Source organism: Sus scrofa, chromosome 1 (genome assembly GCF_000003025.6).
Source record: "Sus scrofa isolate TJ Tabasco breed Duroc chromosome 1, Sscrofa11.1, whole genome shotgun sequence".
NCBI lineage: Eukaryota > Metazoa > Chordata > Mammalia > Artiodactyla > Suidae > Sus > Sus scrofa.
In genome coordinates, this window is record NC_010443.5 from 45,857,532 (window position 1) to 45,883,232 (window position 25,701).

Sequence of the window (25,701 nt, forward strand, 5' to 3'; positions counted from 1 at the left end):
TGAAGGTTGATAGAAAATATTGTGAAGTAAAGAAATTGTTACTTTTTTTGAGCAATGTTATGTGATCGGAGCTTCTCCATAAATCTTTCTCCTTTTCTTTTGCCTTCGGAATGACTATGTTTTAATTAGCCTTAAGCTTTAAGTAAAATATGGAGATTTTTGAGCAAAATACTTTGACAATTCAATTTAAATTTAAAAATACATGATGACTGAAACCTAGTTAGCTTGTTTTTCTAAGTGAATTATTTCATATTATTAAAAGTAACTTTTCTTTGATAAATATTTGGTTGATGATATTCCTGTAACAATAAATTTGTCTCTCTTTCATTTCCTTCTGTTCTTCTGTGACATACATAGATACTTTCAAACTCTCTCCTTTAAAATTTCCAAATTATGATAGAATTAATAAAAGAGATTATTCATGAAACTATGTGAGATTTCGTTTACTGACCATCATATTACACCATCCTTTTTAAAATCTCTACTTTAAAATGTCTACAGAGTTTATATTCTATGCATAATATTTTTCATATTTAAAATTTTCAACAAACTTTTAGAAACACCTTGTGTTAAATTTTCAGATTTGTAAAAAACTCTAAGGAAATAAAGAGCTAAACCTCAAAGAATTTTTTTTCTTTTAACTAGAAATAAGAAGGTTCAAAATACTGCCAGAAAATGTTTTTGCTTTGTAGACATAAAAACTTTTTTTTTTAAATCAAGGAATTCTTTAGAAAGTAGCTCAAAAATTACACATATTAACAATGCTTTCAACGTGGGCAAATTGTTTTAGTTACTATGTTATATAGACAAATATTTCCTCCTTGTAGAATTTTGATGATGTCGTAAGCACACCATTAGATAATTTGAAACATTTCAACCATTTTTTTGAATGAATTGGGAATGGAGATAAATATCTGTTTTACTTTAAAGTTCAAAATGTAAAAAAAGTATAAAATATTTTCAAAGACTAACATTACAACACGAATGTACCCAACATTGGTGAATTAAAGAAAACAGAGTATTTTTAAAAATGCTTTAGAAAGAAATATATTGTCCAATCAACAATAGCTAATTTAAAAATTATTTTAATTTCATTATTTTAAGTTATGCGTTTTTACGGACTAAACTTTAAAAATGAAAGTGCCTTTGTCATCATGTGACTAGTGATTGTAATAAAAACCCACACATACCCTCAAGTGTAAGCTACATGAGGTCAAGAGCCATGTATGTTTGGTTCAGCATTCTATCCCAAGTGCCTGATTTTCTTGAAAATCTCTTACCTCTAATAGAAAATATAACTGCTTTTGTTTAAATGTTCTTGGAAAATTATATTCTTGTATTTTTGGATTAAAAAATCAGGAAATATTTTGTAAAGAATATTTAACCATGTTTGTAATTTTCTTGTTCAAATGCATGAATACAGATTTTATTTTACATTGCCCTTAGTAAAAACCTTCATCGAATAAAAAGAAAGGTGATAGGAATAACAGAATAGTTTTGTGAAGAAAAGATAGGTATAGAGAAAATTTTCAGTATTTATAGGCTGGAGTAAAATAATAGCTTGATACATCTTTCATTTTCTAGAATGAAATCATAAGTTCCTGCCTTTCAGTTTTCATTTTTTCAAGTAGAAGAATTGTTATCTGAATTGTAAGACCTCATATTATGATTACACCTCTGAATGAGCTTGCATGCTTTTGGTGTAAATAACCAGAAAGCCCAGTTCAAAGTAGTTTCAGCAATAAAGAAATTTAATGGCTTAAATAAAAGGATGTTCAAGGGTGAGATAGGCCAGATGGGTGGTTGTGTATATCCAGGCTTAGCTGGATCCTCATAAAAGACCGAGATTTCCTCCCTCTCCTTCTTCTACTCAAGTGGTAAACTTTAATCCAAGGTTTGCTTTCCTCCTAATTCTAATTTGGTAGCTGTAGTAATTCGACATATTTCCTCATTTATGCCCAATCACTCAGATTCCCATAATTCCAAAAGAGGAAGGAAGAATTTTCCCAAGTGCAGAATGAATCTCTCCCTAGCAGTTGATTGGCTAGAATTGGGTCACCCATGAAGACCTCCTTTGGAGATTAGAATGAGGCCAGTTCCCACTGAGACCTGTGGGGATGGGATCATGGCAGATGCAATTGGCATCCCAATATTTCCCTAGATTCATGGCTTGTTTCCTGGCTATTCGCTGACTGTCAGATTCATAGGCTCAAAGCAATCAATCACATGTCCAAGCCAGAGACCTTGACTTTTCACCTCCGACTTCCTGCCTCTGCTTCTTCTTCTGGGAGGTAGTTCTTACCTTTATTTCTAACAGTGCATAGTGAGTATGCAAATGAGTCGTCAGTAAAAAAATTATTTGAAATTTAGTTCTTACTAGGTGGGCAAATTATTTGAATTTCCAGTGCATGGTGACCCATAGCCATTTCCTATGCATGAGGATGAAGAAAATTTCAAATACGTCTTAGTGAAAAAATCAAATGTCAGTAACCCTGCCCTGCCTGATAGATTGCACAAAGAAGTGTTTTAAATAGATTAAAAGAATAATAGAATAATATATTTTAGAAGAAATCAATAATACAGATACTGAGGCATAAATATTGAAATTAGAAGAAACAAAATAAAGTGTTATGTATAATATTCAATTCTTTGATAGATTATGAACAAATATCCAACAGTGAGTGTTCATTTTAATCACATAAATACATAGAAAAAGTAAGTAATTCTCAGTTTATCTTTTTTTTTTTTTTTTTTTTGGTTTTATGGTTTAGCAGATTAAAAAATTCTAAATAGGAGTTCCCTTTGTGGCTCAGTATTTAACGAATCTGACTAGGAACCATGAAGTTGTGGGTTTGATCCCTGGCCTTGCTCAGTGGGTTAAGGATCTGGTGTTGTCGTGAGCTGCGGTGTAGGTCGCAGATGCAGCTCAGATCCCACGTTGCTGTGGCTGTGGCTGTGGCTGGTGGCTACAGCTCCGATTAGACCCCTAGCCTGGGAACCTCCATATGCTGTGGGTGCGCCCCTAAAAAATACAAAAAGATTTAAAAAAAGTTCTGAATAGATTTTAAAGAACAGAGTCTTTTTTGTAGTTCGTATATTATATGTAAGGTTAAACATGAAAGTTGGAATCTTACGAGACATTCATGGAATATCAAGCTTTTCTACAAGACTGATAGTTTGATAATAACTTCATAATGACTGGATAGCTTAAAAAGGACACATATTATTTGACCCTATTTCTAGTAGGTTGTCAATACCAGTGTTATCCATGAATAATCCCTGAAAGGAAGAGCAATTATGTGTTTTTTCTGGAGTATGTATCACTAAGTAAATGTGAAGATATAATTTAAAACTAAACATCCACAATGGCTCTTTATTTCACGTCTTGAATACCTAGGAAAAAATAGTGGACATTTGCGATGTGTGTATGGGTGTGTATGTACATGCCAAATTTTTTGTTAATGAAGTTTCAGTTTGGAAAAAGGTTCTCTATATAATACACATATAATTCATATAGGAAGACATACTAGACTGTTTATTAAGAAGTCTGTGTTGAGTTTTGATTCTTGATTCCATAGATGACCAGATCAGCAACCATGTATTAGCCGCAGGAATTCTGTGTGACTTGGTTCTCTTAATTTGCATTATTTCTAGAGAGAACAGCTTGGATTTTATCATTACCAGATCCTCCCCATGTTTAATACTTTATAGTTCTTTATAGTTCTACATTCTATAAATTGTGTATAACTCATCTGAAAATCCAAATTTACATAATCCATTTAAATTCATCTCAATTAACTTAATATCTACTAATAAAGCAGGAGAAAGAAAGAAAATAAACATTTACCCACTGTTTAATATGTATCAGCTTTCTTAAATACTTTTCTCGTGCTGATTTTTTTCTTGGCAATTTAAAGATTTATGCCATTTGAAAATGCTTTTCGGAGTTCCCTTCGTGGCACAGCAGAAATGAATCCGACTGGGAATGATGAGGTTGAGGGTTCAATCCCTGGCCTCACTCAATGGGTTAAGGATCCGGCATTGCTGTGAGCTGTGGTGTAGGTTGCAGGTGCAGCTGTTGCATAGGCCGACAGCAACAGCTCTGATTAGACCCCTAGCCTGGGAACCTCCACATGCCATGGGTGCGGCCCTAAAAAAGACAAAAAAAAAAAGCTTTTGTGGGAATTAAAACAAATTATGAAATATTTTTTTTGTTTCATAGATTTTCACAGACTGATTGGAACATCAACTGTTAAGTCAGTGACATAACATATAGAGCAAGTATTAATCATATAATGCACAAAAGTTTTCAAAACAAACAATACTGAAATGAAAATACAGAGAGTACAGTTTAAGATTGGCAGACTCATTGTAGCCAAAGGAAATATATACTAACTATGAGCTATGGAGGCAGATTAAAGAAGGAAAGCTGAGAGGAAACTAGTCAAATAATTGAATAAATTTTTCTCTGAAAGCAATTAACAGCCTTCTTAAAAGGAAGCACAACACCTATGTCACAATATTTTCCTTTCACCAGCAAAAGGAAATTGATGATCAGGGAAATTTCTTTTAATAACCACCCAGAAGGATAGAAAATAAAATACAAATCAAATCTTGTTGCTTTCCTGCTTTAAAAGCATCCCTTGCCTCCAGTTACCTATGACAGAATTGCTTAGTATTGACTCTGTATAGAATCTTCCCAGCCTTTTCTTTCTCCTTTGTCTTTTAAAGTGGATGCCAATTATTCTAGGATAACTTACAGAGAGCAGGCACCCTTCCCATACTCATCTGCATTGCCAGATCTGTCATGTATCTCCTTCCTGTATGCAGCTCTATTTCCAGGGTTATTATCCTATTCCATTGGACAGACTGTCAAGCCCAAGCCAATCAAACAGACTTAATTAGTGTAGCTTTGGGATAAGTCCTGATATCAGGAAATGTGATCTGCTTGTTCTTCCTCAGGACTGTGTGGCTGACTGTTCGCCCTGTGCCTTTAAATACAAATATCAGAATCAATAACATTTGAAAATAAATGCCTTTTTAAATTATATAAACACTCTGATTAGAAATTGATTTGAATCTCATTGATTTTATGGAAAAGATTGTCGTAATTGATATCTTTGTGATACTTTATCTTTCTATACACGAACATACTTATGTCTCTATTTTACTAGAACTTCTAAAACATTTTAATACAGTTTTATAACTTTTATCCATAAAAGTCATGTGCATATTTTCTTAGGTTAGTGTCTAGAAATTTTGTGAATTTGTTCCTATTTTAAATGGTTCTTTGTAGAATTACATATGTAACTCATTACGTTGAAAGGCAATTGACTTATATCAAACAACCCTTTTGAATTCTCCTATTTTTAATAACAAGGTATAATCTATGAGTAACAAGATTTTTCTTTCTTTTATTTCTGATTCTTAATCTGTCTAATTAGCTTATTACATAGTCTGGGACCATCAGAAGATACACTGAACTGAAATAAAAAAATGAGATTTGTATTTTTTGTTGTTTTGATTTTGCAGGGAAAGTTTTTAAGCTTTCACCTTTGAGTGTAATGTTTTGCTCTTCTTTTATAAGTGATTCTATTAACTCATTCAGGAAGCTCATAGATACAGAGAACATACTGGTGATTGCCAGAGGGGGTGGGGAAAATAAGTGAGGGGGTCAAAAGGTACAAACTTCCAGTTATATAATAGATAATTTATGAGCATGTAATGACTAGCATAGTGACTATAGTTAATAATTCTGTATAGCATATTTGAAAGTTGCTAAGAGAGTAAGTCATTGTGACCACACCTAAATGAACAAACGATTCCAGTACCAAGAAGTTTGCAACAATAACCACACCCACCACCCCTTTTAGTATAAAAGAAACCTGAATTCTAACTCAGGTGAGATGGTTCTTTGGGAAACTAGTCCATCATCCTCTTGGTCTGCTGGTTTTCTGAATAACGTCACTATTCTTGCCCTAAAACTTTGTTTCTTGATTTATTGGCCTGCTCTGTGGCAAGCAGTGTGAGCTTGGACTTGGACTTAACAAATTTATTGTAATGATCATTCTACAGTATATACAAAATCAAATTTTTATGTTTTATAGCTAAAGCTAATATAATGTTATATGTCAATTGTACTTCAATAAAGATCATACCTCAATAGAATTATAAACAACAACACAGCAAAGACTGTGAGGTGGAAAGCTGTGAGGAATTCAGAAAAAAGATACTAAGTATTATAAAGAAAAAAATATAAAAAAGGACTTTTCCTTCTACTGTGCAGTTTGCTAGAATTTTTATCAGAACTTAATATTAAATTTTCTCAGGTTTTTATTTATTGATATGATTTTATTATAAATAACTTTGATATTCTAATATAAAACCTTTACTGTGTCCCCGAAATAAATCGCATTTGCTTACAATGTGTGTGCATATATGGATTTCATTTGCAAGAATTCATGTTTGAGATACTTGCATCTATGCTGATGATTACCTTTTAATTTTCATTTGTCCTGACTCCCTTTCTGATTTTCATGCTAAAGTTTTACTTCATTTCATTAAATCAATTGGGCAATGTGAATTTCCATTTTTAATTTTTGCAGGGTTTTTTTTTTTTTAACTGACCACCTAAATTCTGTATCAACAAATAAAATTGTGACTAGTACAACATCCTAAAATAACTACAAAAAGTTTCATTTAATGTACTGATTAGGAATCAGAATGTTCACAGTACACATAGTTGCGACTTACAAGATTTAGTTTTAGTTTTAACTTGGCCACTTTTATTACCTTAGAGAAGTCACCTCACTTCTTTATCTTTACATCTTTCCTTGCAAAATTAAGGTAGCACCTATTATGAGCTTGTAGTTATGTCAAATATAATTTTAGGACTCAGGTTTATTTGTGCACTTTATCTCTTGAAATTATGGGATCTTGGATAAATACTTCTTGATCCTTTTGGTTTCTTCATCAATACAAAGGCAGTAACAAGGTTGTTTGTTCTAACATATATAAAAGTGCTGGGTAAGGAATTTGCTCCTATCTGTCTTTGGGAAATAAACCTCCTACAATGAAACAAAGATTTTGCAAAATAAATATTTATTTATTTATTTATTTATTTATGTCTTTTTAGGGCCACACCCTAAAAAGGTGGTTCCCAGGCTAGAGGTCCAATCAGAGCTGTTGCTGCTGGCCACAGCAACACCAGATCTGAACTGTGTCTGCGACCTACACAACAGCTCACAGCAATGCCAGATCCTCAACCCACTGAGCGAGGCCAGGGATCGAACCTGCAACCTCATGGTTCCTAGTTGGATTCGTTTCTGCTGTGCCACAATGGGAACTCCAAGATTTTGCAAAATTTATTTTTTAAATAGTTATTACATGAATATGCTCTATATTTTCCTGAGGTAGTATTTAGAAAGGTCTAAAACACATGGCATGGCCACACTTAAACAGATCAAAATGAATTCTAAGGATTTCAAGGTGGTGTGTGAAGGGGCTGCCAGGAGGTCCAGAAGTGTCTTCTGTTCCCCTTATTCTAAGAGCAGCTCATCTTTGTTTTCACCCTTTTTTACCTGTTTACAGGAATAAAATCTATGAATAAAACGAAATTAAACCTGTAAATTTTGTTAATGATGATAATTCATATCCTATTGTCCTTTCCTCTTTACATCATCTAACTTGATTCTCACTTTAATCTGGAAAGTGTGTAAGTATAGGGTTTTTATGAACCCTATATATCTACCTAAGAAACTGAGGCTTAGAGAAGAGCATTTGATCAATGTGTAGGTCTTCGAAGTAGGCTTCTTTTATCAAGCTCATGTTCTTAGCACAAGCCTTATTCTCTGTGACCAGGATGCTTATTAACTATTTTAAACATACAGTTTTTGAAACTGTACATCTCAAATTTGGTGTGGGTCCGTACATTGAATCCTTACACTTTCTGTAATGTAATAGAGTAGTGTAATGATTTGTATGACTGAATGTGCAAACTGCGTCCCACTTTCCAGTGGCCTCCAAAGTCCTTATAATCTAGTTTTTAAGTATTACATATATATAAAAGTATATATAATATATATATGTAAAATCATTGAGCTCTAGATAGTTTACAATAACTATTTGATTAATAAAGGCACTCTGAAATTAAGCTACAGTTAATCTTTGAGATGATTTTTATAACATTTCCTCCCCCTCCTTCTATTATGTATTAAGAAATATTATAAGCTATATAGGGTCTTATAGGTAGCTGGACATCTACCCAGTACTTAAAACATATGAGGCCTCAGAGAAAAATACATTTCCACAGAGAAATGAGAACATGGTAGCACTGAGAAGACCTTTGTTAACTTCTTAGTCACTCCATCCCTTTAACCACCGAGTTTACCAAGAAAACAAAATGAGTGACTCAGGGCTTTTCTGTTCCTGGGCTCTGAGAGCTTTGGAAAGACTCTCATGAACACTTAGGATGGACTGATTTCAATGCTGGGAAGTCTTTGCATTTACTTTTTCTTTTGAATCTAACAATTTACACTCTCCATGTGTAAGATGAAAAACAACAAGATGAAAAAATGTATGTTGCATGAGTAAATTTATCTGTCAATGTGTGTCATGGTCATGGACTCTACAGGACCAAGGATAAAAATGACACAGGCATTTACATGGATAAAAATGTCACAGGCATTTCACATTGTATATTCATCAGAAACATGGGATTTAGACTCTAATGATTGGGAGCAGGAATTTAGCGTTCTAAAAACATATTGTTGATGTGTTAATTTCCAATAAAATAAAATATAAATGCCACTATCATTACTGTCCCCTAATATAACTAAATTATCTGTTTTAATAACAATGGGGTTGAGGGTAGGCAGTCCCAAAATATGCCGCTTTGGTATATCGGTTATTTTGAATTGAAGGTACTTAAGAAAAATAGCTGGTGCAGGAAGGATACTCTGACCTCCCCCCCCCCCCCACTTGTCACCTTGAAAGCAGAAAACAAAGCTCTCATGTGAAGGGTGTCCACCCAGTACCAGTAGGTAGAGAAACTCCTTATACCTGAGACAGGGAATTCAGGGCAGAGAAGGTTGTAGAAACAAAACTTCTTACTACTTTAACTTACTACCCAAGCGTAAACTTCTTTGTAAAGTCTTCATATATTTATTATTTGTTTGAAAGGTATAAAAAAAATCTGTCTACTCTGGTCACTTCTTTTGTCTCACATTGTTATGAGTGCCTGTGCACACAAAATTAAAATTTGATTTTCTTTTGCTAATCTCTCAATTTAATTATTAGACCAGCCAAAGAACTGAGAATGGAAGAAGGGAAAGATTTTCTTCTCCTATAGTCACTTATGTTATGACTAATAAAACTTGGAAAACCCCTAATTTTCCAGGTATATTGTTGCTTATTCAAGGCAATATTTCAAAAGTAAAATATTTTCCCTCTCCTAAAAAGCTGAATAGTTTATTCTTTACTCATATGTAATCAAATAGAATCATGAACACCTTGTATTTCCTCACCTAATATTCTTTTTCCATGTGCTTTATTTTACAATCTATCATATTACTTCAATAATGCTGATAGTCTAATTGTCCTGCTCAAGGTGTCTTGGCAATTATCAACTTTAATTCTTTTCAATGCTCAGACATTACTGATAGACAAGGGAGAAATAGAGGTGTTAATAATGATTATCCATGTCTCACCTTATTTCTACCTTTCAGTTTTTAATTAAATGTAATTTTCAACTCTTCACTAGCTCTTTCTATATTGTTAGATTTTCAAGACTGATTTCTGCAATTAACTAGCAGCTGGCCACAGGGAAGAGTACAAAAGAAAAAGAATTCCATGTCTTGAAATTGTGGGGATGCAGGTGTAAAATAAAAGGGAGATTATACATGTAAAAGTTTATGAAAAATATGACTTTATACACATACATATAAATGTACACACAGGAGTTCCCTTCATGGCTCAGTGGAAACGAATCCAACTAGTATCCATGAGGGTGTGGGTTCAATCCCTGGCCTTGCTTGGCAGGTCAGGGATCCAGTGTTGCCGTGAGCTGTTGTGTACGTTGCAGACATGACTCGGATTCCACATTGCTGTGACTGTGGTGTAGGCCGGCGGCTATAGCTCTAATTCAACCCTTAGCCTGGGAACCTCCATATGCCGTGGGGTGCAGCCCTAAAAAGCATTAAAAAAAAGTACACATATGAATATACACACACATATGCACAGAGCAGTCTTTAATGTGTCTGCTGATGGGAGTGGTTCTTGCGTGTGAAACTTTTTCTGCAGCTGTGACAGGTTTGAGGATTTATTTTAAGAATGGCCACATTTAGGAAACTCTAAGAAGGCCCACTTAGAGTTTGGATGCCTTCTATTGATATGAAAGTTCATCATAATATAAGTCAAGGCATAAGCCACATACACAGGACATGTTTCCTAACTTATTTTTACTGTGTGGCATTTAAAAAAGCCACTTCTAATCACTTTGGAAGAAGGGAAAGATTTTCTTCTCCTACACTTTCTTTGGAGTGAAGCATGGAGAAAAGAAAGAAGTGAGATAGATTTTTTTTTTTTATGACAGTGCAGGGGGAGAGGTTTATTAGCCAAAAAAGTGACATCCCCAGCATGAAGGTGGCAGCCAGGAAGTCAGAATTAGGAAAGAAGAGCAGTGGGGAGACCTCCTGGGGGGTGGGCATTAATGGAATGTTGAGGAAAAGCACATGAAATACAGTTTGTTTTCCATAGTTACATTTAAGTTCCAATGGTCTAAGCGAAATGCATTTATATTACTGAAAGATAATCTGGTCAATCAATAACAATAACTCTCATGGTAGGAATACTGGATCTGGAATCAGAAGACTTGAATGGGGATACATTACTTCCTAAATGTGCAAAATTGGGGTATGCTCTGACATCTTTGTCAAGTTTTTATTTTGGGGGGCACGTATTTTGAATATTAACATTATTTTAATTCTGGAGAAATGATTTGGAACTCATACTACTAAATTAAAGAGCTAAGCCGTCTTTATTAAGCAAAGCAATTCAATTTTCATTCTAGAAAATTACTGATATTTTACACCATGTATCCATACTATTCCTGTAAATGAATGGATGAATAATCAAACATTTTAAAAGTAATCATTCTTATCATAAGCCTTTAAAATGTGTCAATTTTTAGAATGTCTCAAAACTGTAACAATCACTTGATATTTCCATTTTTTCCTAGTATTAAAATAAAACTACTTCTACTTCACAATTTTACTGAGGATTAATTTTAGACTGTTACTTCTGATATTGTTAAAGATACAGAGGTTAATTTAGGGAACAGATTTAGATAAAAATTGGGAAATAAAAGATAGGAATTTCCTTGAGAACATGTAAAGATTTGAACCTTCTTGTACATCTCAGTGGGCCCAGTGAGGGCCCACTGTCAGGTATGCAGGGTAACCTGACATATTAAGGTTAAAAATTAGTCTGATTTCATTCAAGGGCTGCTGGATATGTCAGTACACAGATGGTTTTGTGAAAAATGTACCAGCTCTAAAACATCTGATTACTGGGCCTTTTATTCCATTTTCACTCACACTCCCATTTATCTCATGTTGCCATTTCCTGAGGATTCTTATAGATTCTGTACTACAAATCACTACACTTCTCTAATTTTCCCTCTCCTAATTTTAGTTTACAAATTAAGTCTGTTCAGTCTGTTTCCATTTGTTCAATTGTTTTCCAGTTTCCAAACTTTTATATCTATTTTATTCTCTACTATAACCTTTGTCCTTGTGGGGTTTCTACTTGTTTTTCTTGCTTTTTAGGATTGCACCTGCGGCATATGGAGGTTCCCAGGTTAGGGGTCGAACTGAAGCTACAGCTGTTGGCCTGTGCCACAACCATACAGCAATGCAGGATCCGAGCCATGTCTGTGACCTACACCACAACTCAAGGCAACGCTGGATCCATAACCCACTGAGTGAGGCCAGGGATCAATCCTGCAACCTAATGGTTGCTAGTTGGATTTGTTTCTACACAGCCACAAAGGGAACTTCTTTCTACCTTGACATACACACACACACACACACACACACACACACACTTTCCTCATTATTTGTGGGATTCAGGAGGAAGTGCAAGTAAATTTGAATAATTCATTATATTTAAGTGGAATGATAATTGTTAATCTACATCTTGCAGTTAGATTAGAATTCTTCTAATATATATGTATATAATGTACAGAATTTTTTACACCCCTACAGAATTGCTGTTAAATAGTTAATTCTCAGTTTTTGTCTTAAAGCTACTTCTTAAATATGTGGGGACTCTGTTTCACCCTGTCAGGATTATATTATTGTTCTGATCCTTGGTTTGTTGAAAGTATAAGTTAATAATATATCCTAGGCCTATAGAATCTATCCTCCTTACAGGGAAGTATTCCACATCATAATATGTATTGTGTTACTTTCTACCTATATCTATAAATATTACTTAAGCTATTGCTACCTATAGGTTGATCTTTAAATTCTATAATCTACTAACTCGGAATAAAAATTTTAATCTGTTTTCATATAATGTTGTAAATCCAAAAGGAGACCTTGCATATATCTGATAATCTGAGCTTTTCAATTTTTAGACGTTGTAGAGACTTATGAAACTAGATGTGTGATTTAATTTGTAATATAAATATACAATCAAAATTATTTTGGTTCATTGTAAAAGCAGAATCATTGGGGATGTACAAAATGAGACCAAAGAATTCCCAGAGTTGTGGTATATTTGTTCTTTCTAATAAGAAAATATCATAATTGAAAAATCCATTTAGAGATCCCAAAATATTTAGGGATAATGTCAGGTTAGATATGGCAAATGATACCTACCATTGGGCAAAGAAACAAATATGTTGGCTAAAATACTTCAGTAAACACTGTAAATGCATTGTTGAGCTGAAAAAGAATCTTGGGAAGCCAATCTTGACACTGAAGTTGGAACCCATTCAAATGGAAGCAGTTAAGGCAGATGCTCTTGTACAGCTGAACTTCTCTGAGGGCCTCTGGAGGTATAAAGCTTCTGTTCTGGTGGTCAGAGGAGGCCCGGGATACAAAAAAAAGCCTGGCTCACATTCAGAGCAGGACTCAAATAAGAAACCCTCACATAACTGAATTCCAGAAAGAAGCTACAAATAAACCTGTCCTGTAGAAGTTGGCAATGAAATGACTGCTTGGCCATAGAGTGAGGCAAAGGGGGGGAAATATCCTGAGAATTTATAACCAAAATCCAATACATATTCAGGATGAAACTTCAAACGTATAATTTATTTTGAAGTGGTGCACTGTTTGTGGTACCCAAGAATACAGCAGAACCACCCCCCTCCAAACCTAAGTAGAAGAACACATTTTAAAACCTGAGTCCAGGGAGTTCCTGCTGTGGCACAGTGGGTTAAGGATCTGGTGTTGCCAAAGCTGTGGTATTGGTCACAGCTGTGGCTTGGATTTGATCCATGACCCAGGAACTTCCATATGCTTTGGATGTGTCCATAAAAAGAGAGAAAGCACGAGAGAGGGAAGATACGAATTACCAGTAACATAGGGAAAAAATGCTAATCTTTATTAGTATTCTGGAATTGCAAATTACTCCAATGAGATCTTTTTTACAACTACCTGATGGCAAAAATTTTACAGTCTGAAAATACCAGGTGTTCTCAATCAAATGACTAGAACTGTTATAGAATTTGATTGGGATTAGATATAGATTAAATCATTTCGGAAAAGGTTTTGATGTAAGAAGGAAATGTTGAATGTTTTCAACCTGTATGATGCAAATGTCCATCTCTTTCCTTATGCCTTAAAGAACCACTACTTATTCATACTAGGAATAATGCATCAAAGTGTAAGAGTCTAACAGGAAAAATGTCAATCAAAAAGAGTAAGCAGCAAAGAAATATACAATATTTAAATATTTATATTAATTTTTAAGACATTCAATGAAGCAATAGGTTCTTTAGAGTGGATTATTCTAAATATTATATCATATAAAACTGCACATATTATGTTACATATTGTATTTTTATGTTATTTATTGGTATATGATTATAAAGAAAAACTGAAGATTGATAAGAAAAAAGCACATGATATTATCAGCATGAAATATTGCTGATAATGTTGTACTTCTTAAATCATGTAGACAGTAGGTAGAGTTCTTTATTTTGTTATTATTTATTTAGATAGCATGTAAACCTTTTTGCATTTATTCACTATGGAGTAAAAGCAATTAAAAAATATAACCTAAAAATTAGAGATGGGATGGTGGCTAGGGTAGTAACTCCAGCTTGTTGTCTGAGTGACTCTGGATTTCTTTATGCAATTTCACTTCAAGAAAATCTGTCTCAGTTTAAAATGGCATATCTGACTAAGGATTCTACTGTATCCATGTCAGATATTACACTGATTTAAGGCCTGAATATCTCAGTCTTTATTTGGGGAGGCAGAGCTGTGGCTTTGGAATAAACAAGTGCTAATTTGAGGCAGTTATAAATATTCCTAGTTCCTTTGGTCTGGACCATCCAACTTTTGATTCATATCTTTGACTTTTTAAATGAAATGACTCAGCTATTTATTTTTCTTAGTTATCTCTTCACAGCATATCTTGCTGTCTACTCTTCTCCACTGTCATATTTTCCTTTCATAACATTTTTGAGGTTTTCCTAAAAATAGGGAACTACTACAAATAAGTTTAAATAACAAGACTAATATAACATATATTAAATTTTGCTTATCAACTCTAAGTATTTTCAGTAACTCAGATCTCAAAATTTATATCCTATGTGCCTAATTGATGCATTGTTCATTTTCTTAAACAGGGATGAAAAGATTCACGTACAGTTGGTTCCATGTTCACCCTCCTGGCACTTTATGCAGCTCTGTGAATTCACATCTTGAGAGAGTACATGACATCCTTTTTTAGTTCTGTGGCAGCACATCTTTCCCAGAGTCAAGGGACCTACCTCTTTACCTTCATTGAGATCAGATCTTCCTCCTTCCTGCCTGGAGAAATTTACAAACTGGATGATAGCTACGACTTCTTTCTTTAGTTTCTCAAAGTAATGTTTGGAAACAGAATTAGAGAACCATTCCCCAATATGACAGAGAAAATGTTTAACTCATTTTGCCAGAGTAAATGAATTAACACAGTACATCCATTTTTTCACTTAATTGTTCAGCTGTGACAGACTGAGAGCCTCGAATGAGTTAAAAATTGATTCAAAACATATGTCTTTTTGAGTTTTCAGAGATTAATTTTTCTCATTTGGAAAGGAAACTGTTTCTCAACCTTGATGAAATCTTTAATGGCTTCCTTTGTTTTCTCAGACTTCCTGTGCCCTTTATAATAGATTCTGGAATTGCATTTGATTAGGAGACTAGAAGGAACTATAGAAGGAAATGAAAAGACTGAATAAAAATATGAGCTAGATACAGCTTCAGACAAGACTCTAGGAGGCCACAAGTCTTCACTTCTAGTGATCCTGCTGATTGAAGCCAGGTGAAAATGGTCTTGCTGCTGTCATGCCATATTATATTTCTGCTTATAAGAAGTGGGGAGCCTACAAAAGTCAGCTCCTCTAATTGTCTACGACTGGCCTTGATGTGGTCAATTACAGATTAATTGATTTTAAAAGTCAACATGGAACGTCTGTAATAATGAGACAGGAAATTATTAGAAAACACACAGAATAATATTTGGATCAGTATATTTGGGGTATTTATAAAGCCAACTCTTTGTCTCAACTTGAAAGGGACATGTTTAGCTATTGTCAGAACTCATCATACTCAGATTATATTTCTAGACAATGCCAATGTAAATCTGTTTAGTAGTCAAAGTAAACCATGTAGCTATTTCATCTACAAAAATTAATAAGCAGTTCCGTCGTGGTTCAGTGGTTAATGAATCCGACTAGGAACCATGAGGTTGCGAGTTCGATCCCTGGCCTTGCTCAGTGGGTTAAGGATCTGGCATTGCTGTGAGCTGTGGTATAGGTCGCAGATGTGGCTTGGATCCCACGTTGCTGTGGCTGTGGTGTAGGCCAGCGGATACAGCTCTGATTAGACCGCTAGCCTGGGAACCTCCATATGCCATGGGTGTGGCCCTAGAAAAGACAAAAAAGACAAGAAAAAAAAAAGTAAGAAAATAAGGTATATTAGCTGGTTAGGAGACATGTAAATGTGATATAGACAAATCAAAAATAGAGACCAAATACTTCTAAAATATTAATCTACACTCTGACAATTATTTTAAAAACAGACTTTGGTGGCTTTAAACGAGAGCTTATGTAAAGTGGTTAAAGGAAAAAGATAGCTAAAAATCTCTATAATTTCAGTGCAGCAATTTAGTCAAGATTGGTCCATCCAAGCCTAATATGTCATGATGATATCCTGGAATAATCACATACATACTGTTCCTCAGTTTGTAAAGCCTGATTTAACAGTTAACGGTTTTGTAAAAGAATCCAACTAAAAACACTTTGATATCCCACATAAGTGAAAGAATATACTTTAATAAATTAATTTGAGTTAAAGTTGTAATACTTGGCCTGCAACTTTTATACAAGAAATTATTAATTTTGAGGCTTGATTTTTCTTACTATTTATTTAACGAAATAAAATCATGATTGTAGTTACTTTCTAGCATTTATTTTACTAGTCAATTTATAGTTGTTTGGCAAATGAAGAGTTAGGAGAAAATTAGAAGTTTCTAAAATAAAAGGGTAAGATGCAACTACAATTTAATAAAACTCTAGTATGTCTATTTTGTAGCTTTATGTAGTTTGGATGATTAAGAATTAAAATAACATAAATTTTGTGGCATATTTATTTCACAGGGTATTTGTGAAATATTTACCCAATGTCATGGCATATAAACTGCTCTTAGCAGTAGCTATTTATTATTTATGAGTAAATATAAATAATATTAATTGGTATTATTATGTAATAATAATTTATTATTTATGAGTAAATGGAAATAATATTAATTGGTATACATAAGTCAGTCTCTTGTCAGTTTCTCAACTAACACACTTAGGCACTAACAAATAAAAATTTAATGTACTGATTAGGAATCAGAATGTTCACAGAAGACAAAGTAGTGACTTGCAAGAAGATTTAGTTTGAATTTGGCCACTTTTATTACCTTAGAGAAGTCACCTCACCTCAAATTTTGCTAATATGACCCTTTAAGAATTAATGATTACAAAGACAACATAGAAATCTAATGTCACTTACCGAGTAAATACTAAGAAATTACAAATATAATTATGTGGATTATATTTTAACAAAAATAAATAGTAAATAAAAGACCATGTGCCTATTTTTCACATTAAAATTAAATTCCTTTTGATAGGTATCAGAATTATAGTAAGCCATTGATTATGTAACCAATGCTATATAGATGAGCACTAGAAGAATAAAAGAGGATCTCTGAGAGTCCCCCTTTGAGACTGGAGGATCATCAGTCAGAATGTCTCCCCCCATAAGATAGAGCCCCCCATGTCAACACAATTTTGAGAACACTATAGCCCACCTTTGATAAAATAACTTAGTTGTTTATATCAAGAAAATTTTGTGCTGGAAAGATAAGACTGTAAACCAATAAATAACTTCACTTTTTGCTTCAGGACATTCCCTCAGGCCAATTTATCCAAACCAATTTTCTGCTCATCTGGTCAAAGCAATTCACTTATCAAGCAATAGTTTACTTATCAGGAGTTACTTCAAAACCTTAGCTTGACTGTGTCCATTAATTCTAAACTAGTATATTCGCATTTTTGTCCACTTTTGATTCCCCAACTTGGAAGACTCTCTCCTTCAATTATTTTAAACTTGCCCCTTCCGGGTGGGGGAAAAAAATGTATACATGTAAGGATAACTTGATCCCCTTGCTGTACAGTGGGAAAAAAAATAAATTATATAAAAAAAAACAACAAAAAAAACTTGCCCCTTCCCCATAGTCCTATAACTATCCCACTTCTAACATCCCCTTCTGAGATGCTGCTAAGAGTCTATCAATGTGGTATTCTCTCCCACTTGCAGAGTTATAATGAACTTATTTTTATTTACATAACTACCTGCTAATATTTTGATGAATTTTATACATGAATTCATATTTTTTGACCAGGCTGGCATAAATACTAAATAATATTCTCTTGTTGTTAAAGTATCATGTATAATCCAGTGTCCACAGCAGCACTATTTACAATAGCCAAGACATGAAAGCAACCCCAGTGTCCATTGACAGATGAATGGATAAGGAAGATGTTGTATACACACACACACACACACAAACACAATGGAATATTACTCAGCTATAAAAGATAATAAAATATGCCATTTGCAGCAACATGGATAGATCTAGAGATTATCATACCAAGTGAAGTAGCCAGCCAAAGACAAATATCATATGATACCGCTTATAGGTGGAATCTAAACAAAAAAGGTACAAATGAACTTATTTACAAAAGAAATAGAAAACAAACTTGTGGTTACCAAAAGGAAAAAGAGGGGAGAGGGATAAATTAAGAGTTTGGCATTGGAGTTCCCATTATGGTGCAGAAGAAACAAATCCGACTAATATCCATGAGGATGTGGGTTTTATCCCCGGCCTCGCTCAGTGGGTTGGGGATTCGGTGTTGCCCTGAGCTGTGTCCTATGTCATAGACGTGGCTTGTATCCCGGCTGTAGTGTAGGCCGGCAGCTATAGCTTCCATTCTTCCCCTAGCCTGGAAACTTCCATATGCTGTAGGTGTGGCCCTAAAAAACAAAACAAACAAACAAAAAAAGAGTTTGGGATTAATGCATACACCCTACTATCTATAAAATAAACAATAAGGAACTATTGTATAGCACAGGGAAATATACTCATTATTTCATAATAATCTATAAGGGAAAAGAATCTATATATTCTTTTACAGATTTATATACATATATATATATATATATTCCAATACTGTGTAGTACAACTGAAACTAATGATGTTGTAAATCAACTATACTTCAGTTTTAAAAATAGCATAATGAAAATCCATATATGTGATACCATGGAAGGTTTCTTTTCTGTTTTAGAGTAAAAGTTGACTAGGTAACAATCCATGTATTTCCCACTCTCAGTCATTCAACCTACATTTATTTTTCTTTCCTCAAGACAACTATTGCTTAGAATCATAGAATGAAGACAGGAGAAGACTTTATTTTATTATTATTATTATTATTATTATTTTGTCTTTTTGTATTTTTAGGGCTGCACTTGTGGCATATGGAAGTTCCCAGGCTAGGGGTCTTATCAGAGCTTCAGCTGCTGGCCTACACCACAGCCACAGAAACACTGGATCCGAAACACATCTGCAAACTACACCACAACTCATGACAATGCTGGACCCTTGACCCACTGGGCGAGGCCAGGGATTGAACCTGCATCCTCTTGGATACTAGTCAGGTTCTTTTCCGCTGAGCCACAGTGGCAACTCCCCAGGAGAACACTTTAAAATGATTCTTAGTCCTACTGGTATTCTAGAAGCTTATCAAGTTAATTATAAATTTACATACCCCATAATGACAGGGACCACAGATCATAACTATTTTCACTTCCTGCTATTAATATTGATGGTCATGGTTAATTACCAGTTTCATCAGAATTAATTTGATGTGATAAATTGTCATGTGTAGACTGTTTTGAAAACCTGCATTAGAAGCAGCAAGTGTCTGTTAAGATGTAGGGTGATTAAGTATGCAAGAGAAGCAATCAAGTATAATGATTAAACAACCTGAGTTTTGTAGTTAGAAAACCTAGGTTTGATTTAATAACTATGGGACTTTGGGTAATTTAGTGCAACTTTGATTTTTCTCAACTACAGAATAACAGCATTTGTGTTGTTGCAAGTGTATCTCTCCTAACTCTTTTGTGGATCCCTTTTTTTGGTTAAGGTAAGGGAAGGCATTCAGGACAATGGAGCTGCTTCTCCTGGGGTCTCCTGTCATGAGGCAATGACCAACTGGAAAAACAGGTGAGAAAACATGAATTATAAATAATTTTCTTTTGCACTGTAACCATATCAGTTGTATACAATCAGGTTTGGGTTACCAAAGACATTCCTGTGTCCACAAATCCTTACAACTCTTTTCTCAGTGTCTCCCTTTAATTTTTCAATTTTTCTCATGCTACATCAATTATCAAAAGCATTTCAACATACTCCTCCAATGTATTGCTTTTCTGCTCCTCAATATACTCTACAAATAGGGTTTACTTCATAGACTTCTATGACTATGGAAGGAAAATAAAACAAATAAGCAATGAGTACTTAACACAGACCCTATCATATAATAAACACTCAATACCAGGCAACTATTTTATCATGACTGGATCCTAGTCCTTGTCTGGCCTCTTACTAGTCCTGTTGTTATATGAAGCACATCACTTAAAACTGGAAGCCTCAATACCTCCTCTTTAAAATGAGAATAATTAACAACACTTACTTAATTTGTAGGACTCTTATATCAAACACATTAAGGGTCTGCATTTTTTAAAATGAAACTCACTATGTCATTCATCTCCAAAAGTCTTGAGTTAGCCTCTCTGGAGCACAAATAGTTAATGCTGCCTCATTACCCTCTATTCCTGTTGTGCTACTGCAGTTACCACCTTAACTAGAACTAAATAGTTGCATGTCTATTTTTAACACTAGACTGCAAGCTATCTCAGTATGTATCACAATTCAGCTGCTCTATGAAGGTCTGCTATATCAGTATGTGAATGAATAACAGTGGGAAATGTGTAAATTAATGCTATTGTTTAAAGTAAGGTGCTGCTTTCCCTGCTTCTAGTGTGGAGAGTGCTTCCAGAGTGATGGAATAGTACAAATCCAGATCTCTGGCTGTGTCCAGGGTGATGGAAGTGACTCGCTTGCCAACAGTGAAAAAGCATTTTTCCCATTTTAAAAAAGCCTCTATTAATTGAAGAAATTTGTTCATTTTGAATTTCTTTAGTTCCCCACTGCTCCTATCATCTTAGAAGTGCCAATTATGCTATTCATTTGTCTATATTCATCATTGTTGCCAAAGAGATACAAGCGAATATTAGTTTAAAATAATTTCTTCACTTCAAAGGTTTATAAATAGATCATAAGAGAATACACACACACCACAATTTCCAACTCTTGTACAGGTTTGCAGATTTGCCATTAAAATGCACATCACCTACAAAAACTTACTTAATATTTAGCCAGAACGTCTTGCATAGGACTGAACAATTGAGACCATTAAATTTGTCACTGACTGGAAATGGTTTGGGAGGGTATTGTTCTAAGAAATGCGCAAGTTAAATCTACTAAGTAGCAAGGATTCAGTACTATAAAGAGATGGAAAACCACTCAGTGGAACACAGAAATGTGACTCTCCAATATAACAAAAAGGAAGACTGTCATCCTGACCTTTTCCCAAGAGTCCCTATTAACTGCTCAGGAGTTCCCACTGGTTTTCCAGAGTAAACTGTACTTCGCCCTTCAATGGCTCTGTTTATTGCACCTCTTCTGTGGAACTGGTTTTGGTTCTCCAAGTAAAAGTGATGCTGTCTTTCTCTTCACTTCCTAAGTATTTTTCAAGCTGCACTTGCATCCTCATTATTTTAATGCCTGGGCATGTGGACGATCAAACCTATTGGAGAATGAGCCCATTGAGCACAGGGACAGACCTGTATTTGATTTGAAATCTCCCCCATTATGTCATATAGAGATTTGTTTTCTGAATCTTAACATCAGAGAATTTTATCACTGGAAGGAATGTTTTACTATAATCACTTCAAGCTCATGTGTTCAACTTTGAAAATGAAAGCTGTGGCATTTCCATTGTGGCTCAGCAGGTTAAGAACCTGACATTGTCTCCCTGAGGATGTGGGTTCAAACCCTGGCCTTGCTCAGTGGGTTCAGGATCTGGCATTACTGCAACCTGTGGTGTAGGTCTCAGATGTGGCTCAGATCCAGTGTTGTCCTAGCCTGGGAACTTCCAAATGCTGTAGGTGTGGCTGTAAACAGGAAAGAAAGAGAGAAAGAGAGAAAGAGAAAGAGAGAAAGAAAGAAAAAGAAAAGGAAAGAAAATAAAAGCAGGGTAGAATATCAAATGTTTTAGGAACTACTTGTATTCAAATCAGTGCTCTTTTACTAACTGTTGGAATGGGTCATGGTTTTTCAATATCACTTTCCTTATCTGTAAAATAAACCTCTAATTTCTATCTTTTGTTATCACCACTCTTCTCACTCAAACCTTGGCAAAAGCCGTATGGATATTGGATATATATGCTTGCGCCTGTGCATGCCTGTTTCCATCTTCTCTGCTTCTCTAGAATGTTTTCTATCAATTGTATTTTTGAAGAACTGATTTTTTTTTTTGGGGGGGGAGTCATCCTAGCAAGCAATCCCCATATCTCAGTGGCATAAGCCAACAAAGGTTTATCTTTTGTACTTCCTACTTTGCACAAAAGAAATTCGTGGACTACTGAGAGTGGTGGAGACTTCTGAAAATATTTTGAGGAACAGCACTCAAAATAGAGTGAGTGTGTTTCACCCAAATTGGAATTTGAAGTGAGCAGCCTTTTAAGAGAGCATTCTGATTGGTGTGAAAATCAGTCTTATGAATCCATTGTCCTGCCTCATGTATTAAAGACATCAGGGTGAGCTTCTCCAAATAAACAGTGACTGTGCTAACTCTAAAAAATGCTATTTCTCTTTTTTTTTGATTATTTGAAAATCTTTTTAATTGTTTTAATTAAAGTATAGTTGAATCACAATGTTGTGCCAATTTCTGCTACATAGCAAAGTGACTCTGTCTTATAAACAGGATATAAACAGGATATAGCTCCCTGTGCTGTACAGTAGGGTACTGTTGTTTATCCATTTTAAATGTAATAGTTTGCATCTATTAACCCCAAATGCTATTTCATTCACTCTCTCCAATGTCTTACTAAGTAACATTAGCAACTCACTTAGTAATCCTTCAGGTTTAAAGAAGTGTTTGATATTTCATATATGAAATCTGCAAACTTTATTACCACAAGCTGCTATAGTAAATACCAATTCTGTATCTTTAAATGTGTCATTAAATAAATCTATCCTTAAAAGATGCACTGACAAATTTTATCTCAACTTGCCAACAATTTAGTTGTGGGCTTTCTTGTGGTAAAAAAAATACTTTCTCTACAGTAATTCTAATCATTAAAAATGGGAAGAATGAGGTAAAAGTTAATTTTTATGCAATGTTTTAGTTCAAAACTACAACAAACTTGGTAGTTAAAAGGATTGAAAAAAAAAAGAAAATATATTCCAGAATTTGGCATCATTTAGCAAGAAGAAAAGTGAAATATACAGATTAAAATGTCAGATATTGAAGTTCTCCACTGTTTCATTGATAGCTGTAAATATTATACACCTCAGATTTACCAGACAGAATGTCATGCAATTTGTCAACTCCCATTTAGCTAAAAAGAAGTTTGTTGCTTACGCAATCAGCTTGTTCATTTGGTTGGCCCTTATTCTACCACACATATAAATATTTAACTATAAACTACAACATACATTTTAAGTTGCTGTCCATCAGATTAAACAAAAGACATTCATTCATTCATTCAAGCTGTGTTGTAATTATGTTGATTATTACCATCAGATTTTCAAGACTGTTTTCTCCAAGTTTTGATTCAAAGTCAGATTTTTACCATGTTTCCACTAATAATTTTGATGTCTGTTATTATTTACTGTTTACGTAATTGTAACTCTTTAGAAAGTTCAATATTTCAGGTGAATAATTTTCTTAGATTTATATTTTTGGTTCTGAATGTATTTAATGGCATATTTATTTCCGTAATTATAGCAAGCTACTGAAAACTCGTTTACTTTCAATGAGAATGCAAACAACCAAAAAACTCAAATGTTAGTAATTAATTTTCCACATTATTTTTATAATATGTAAAAGATGTATATAAGTAAATGAACTGACTTGAGATATAAATAAAGTCTCTTTAGAGATAAGTATGAAATTATTATGAATTCAGCTCAACCTCATCTCATAGAGTGTTAAGCCTGAAAGAGAATATATTTAAATCACTCATCTTCAAAAGGGGAAACAGACTGAGAGACCTAAATTAATTTTCTCCAAGAATTTCACAATCTTAGATACAAAGCCAAAATAAGAACCTTAATCCATTCCTGCCCAGTGTTAATTCCACTGTGTCTTAAGTACGTCAGTTCAACTCTCTAAGCCACTAGGGGACATTTAACACTGTGCAAAGTATTAAATATGTTAGTCAGAGGGTTTAGTATTTGGTCTCTGGTCTCTACACTCAAGAATTTATAGTCTGATTTTTTTTTTTTTATAAGCTAAGACATTTTCAGCAGTAAGAAACCCCTCCTCCCAAAACAACTTTCACCAGTAAGAACGCCACCCCCCCAATAAATCTAACTCAAACTGCATTTTAAAAATAAGATAATGCATATGTTCCCACCCAGGAAGGACAGAACAGGTAAGGAGAGCTCAGGATTGGTTGGTTCAGCTCCCTCCCATGCTGTTTCTTTTCATCGCTTTGTCCTAGAGTTGGTTCACTCAGAGCCTCCCAGAGCAGTCAAGGTTATATTTTCCAGCTCTTATCCAATGAAACAAACAAACAAATAGCAAGAGAAGAAATCAACAAGACACTTGGTCCTACCTCATAGGTCTAAGGTGACTTAGTTTACCCATTCCTGAACCAGTTATATACAAGGAAGATGGAGTAAATATTTTGGCTTAGGTAGCCAATGGAATATGGACATTGGTGACTCAAATGCCCAGTATCAGTATGTTAGTTTATTCTCATTTTTATTGGTCACCAAAATGATTCCTTTAAGATCATTTTCCTATATAAGTTAGTCAGTGGTTTAATTTTTAAGAGAATAGTTTATCATTTTTAAAATAATGGCTTTGCCATTTTTGGCTGTATGATTCTGGGAAAAAAAAATTCTTTGTGGGAGTTCATACTGTGGTTCAGTGGATTATGAACCCAACCAGTATCTATGAAGGTTCAGGTTCAGTCCCTGGCCTCAATCAGCGGGTTAAGGAGCTGGCTTTGTCTTGAGTTGTGGTGTAAGCTGCAGACATGGCTTGGATACCACTTTGCTGTGGCTATGGCATAGGCCAGTAGCTGCAGTTCTGACTTGACCCCTAGCCGGAGAACTTCCATATGCTGCAGGTGCAGCCCTAAAAAGCAAAAACAAAAAAGACAGAAACAAAAACAAAACTTGTGTTTCAGTTTACTCATATGCTTAGTGAAGATAATACAATCAAACTCGTACATTTCAAATTAATTAATAAAATGCTTATAATTGTGCGTGACATATAATGTTTATTTTCTACAGTGAAATTATTAGTATTATTATGGTCATTTGTATTGCTATTATTGTCCTATTAATAATAAGACAAAAGCCTCCAAAAATTATACCTAACACAAATATTTAAGGACAGTCCTTTTTTTCATTAAAAATTGCATCTGGTGAGAGCTAACACCTGATGGTTACGATCAGAACAACTTTTTTTTTCCCCATGAGGATTCCTATGTTTTTCTCTTATGCCAACTCTTGATGAATTTCCTCCTAATTCCTATTTAATAAAGTGCTTTCATATCTTCCAGGATAAAAATCAGA

The 25,701-nt window shown here is 34.3% G+C and overlaps 1 protein-coding gene across 1 annotated transcript in view; it reads right to left on the bottom strand.

Moving 5' to 3' along the window:
* EYS (eyes shut homolog (Drosophila)) overlaps positions 1–25,701 on the bottom strand; it is a 1,343,277-nt gene that overhangs the window by 551,086 nt on the left and 766,490 nt on the right.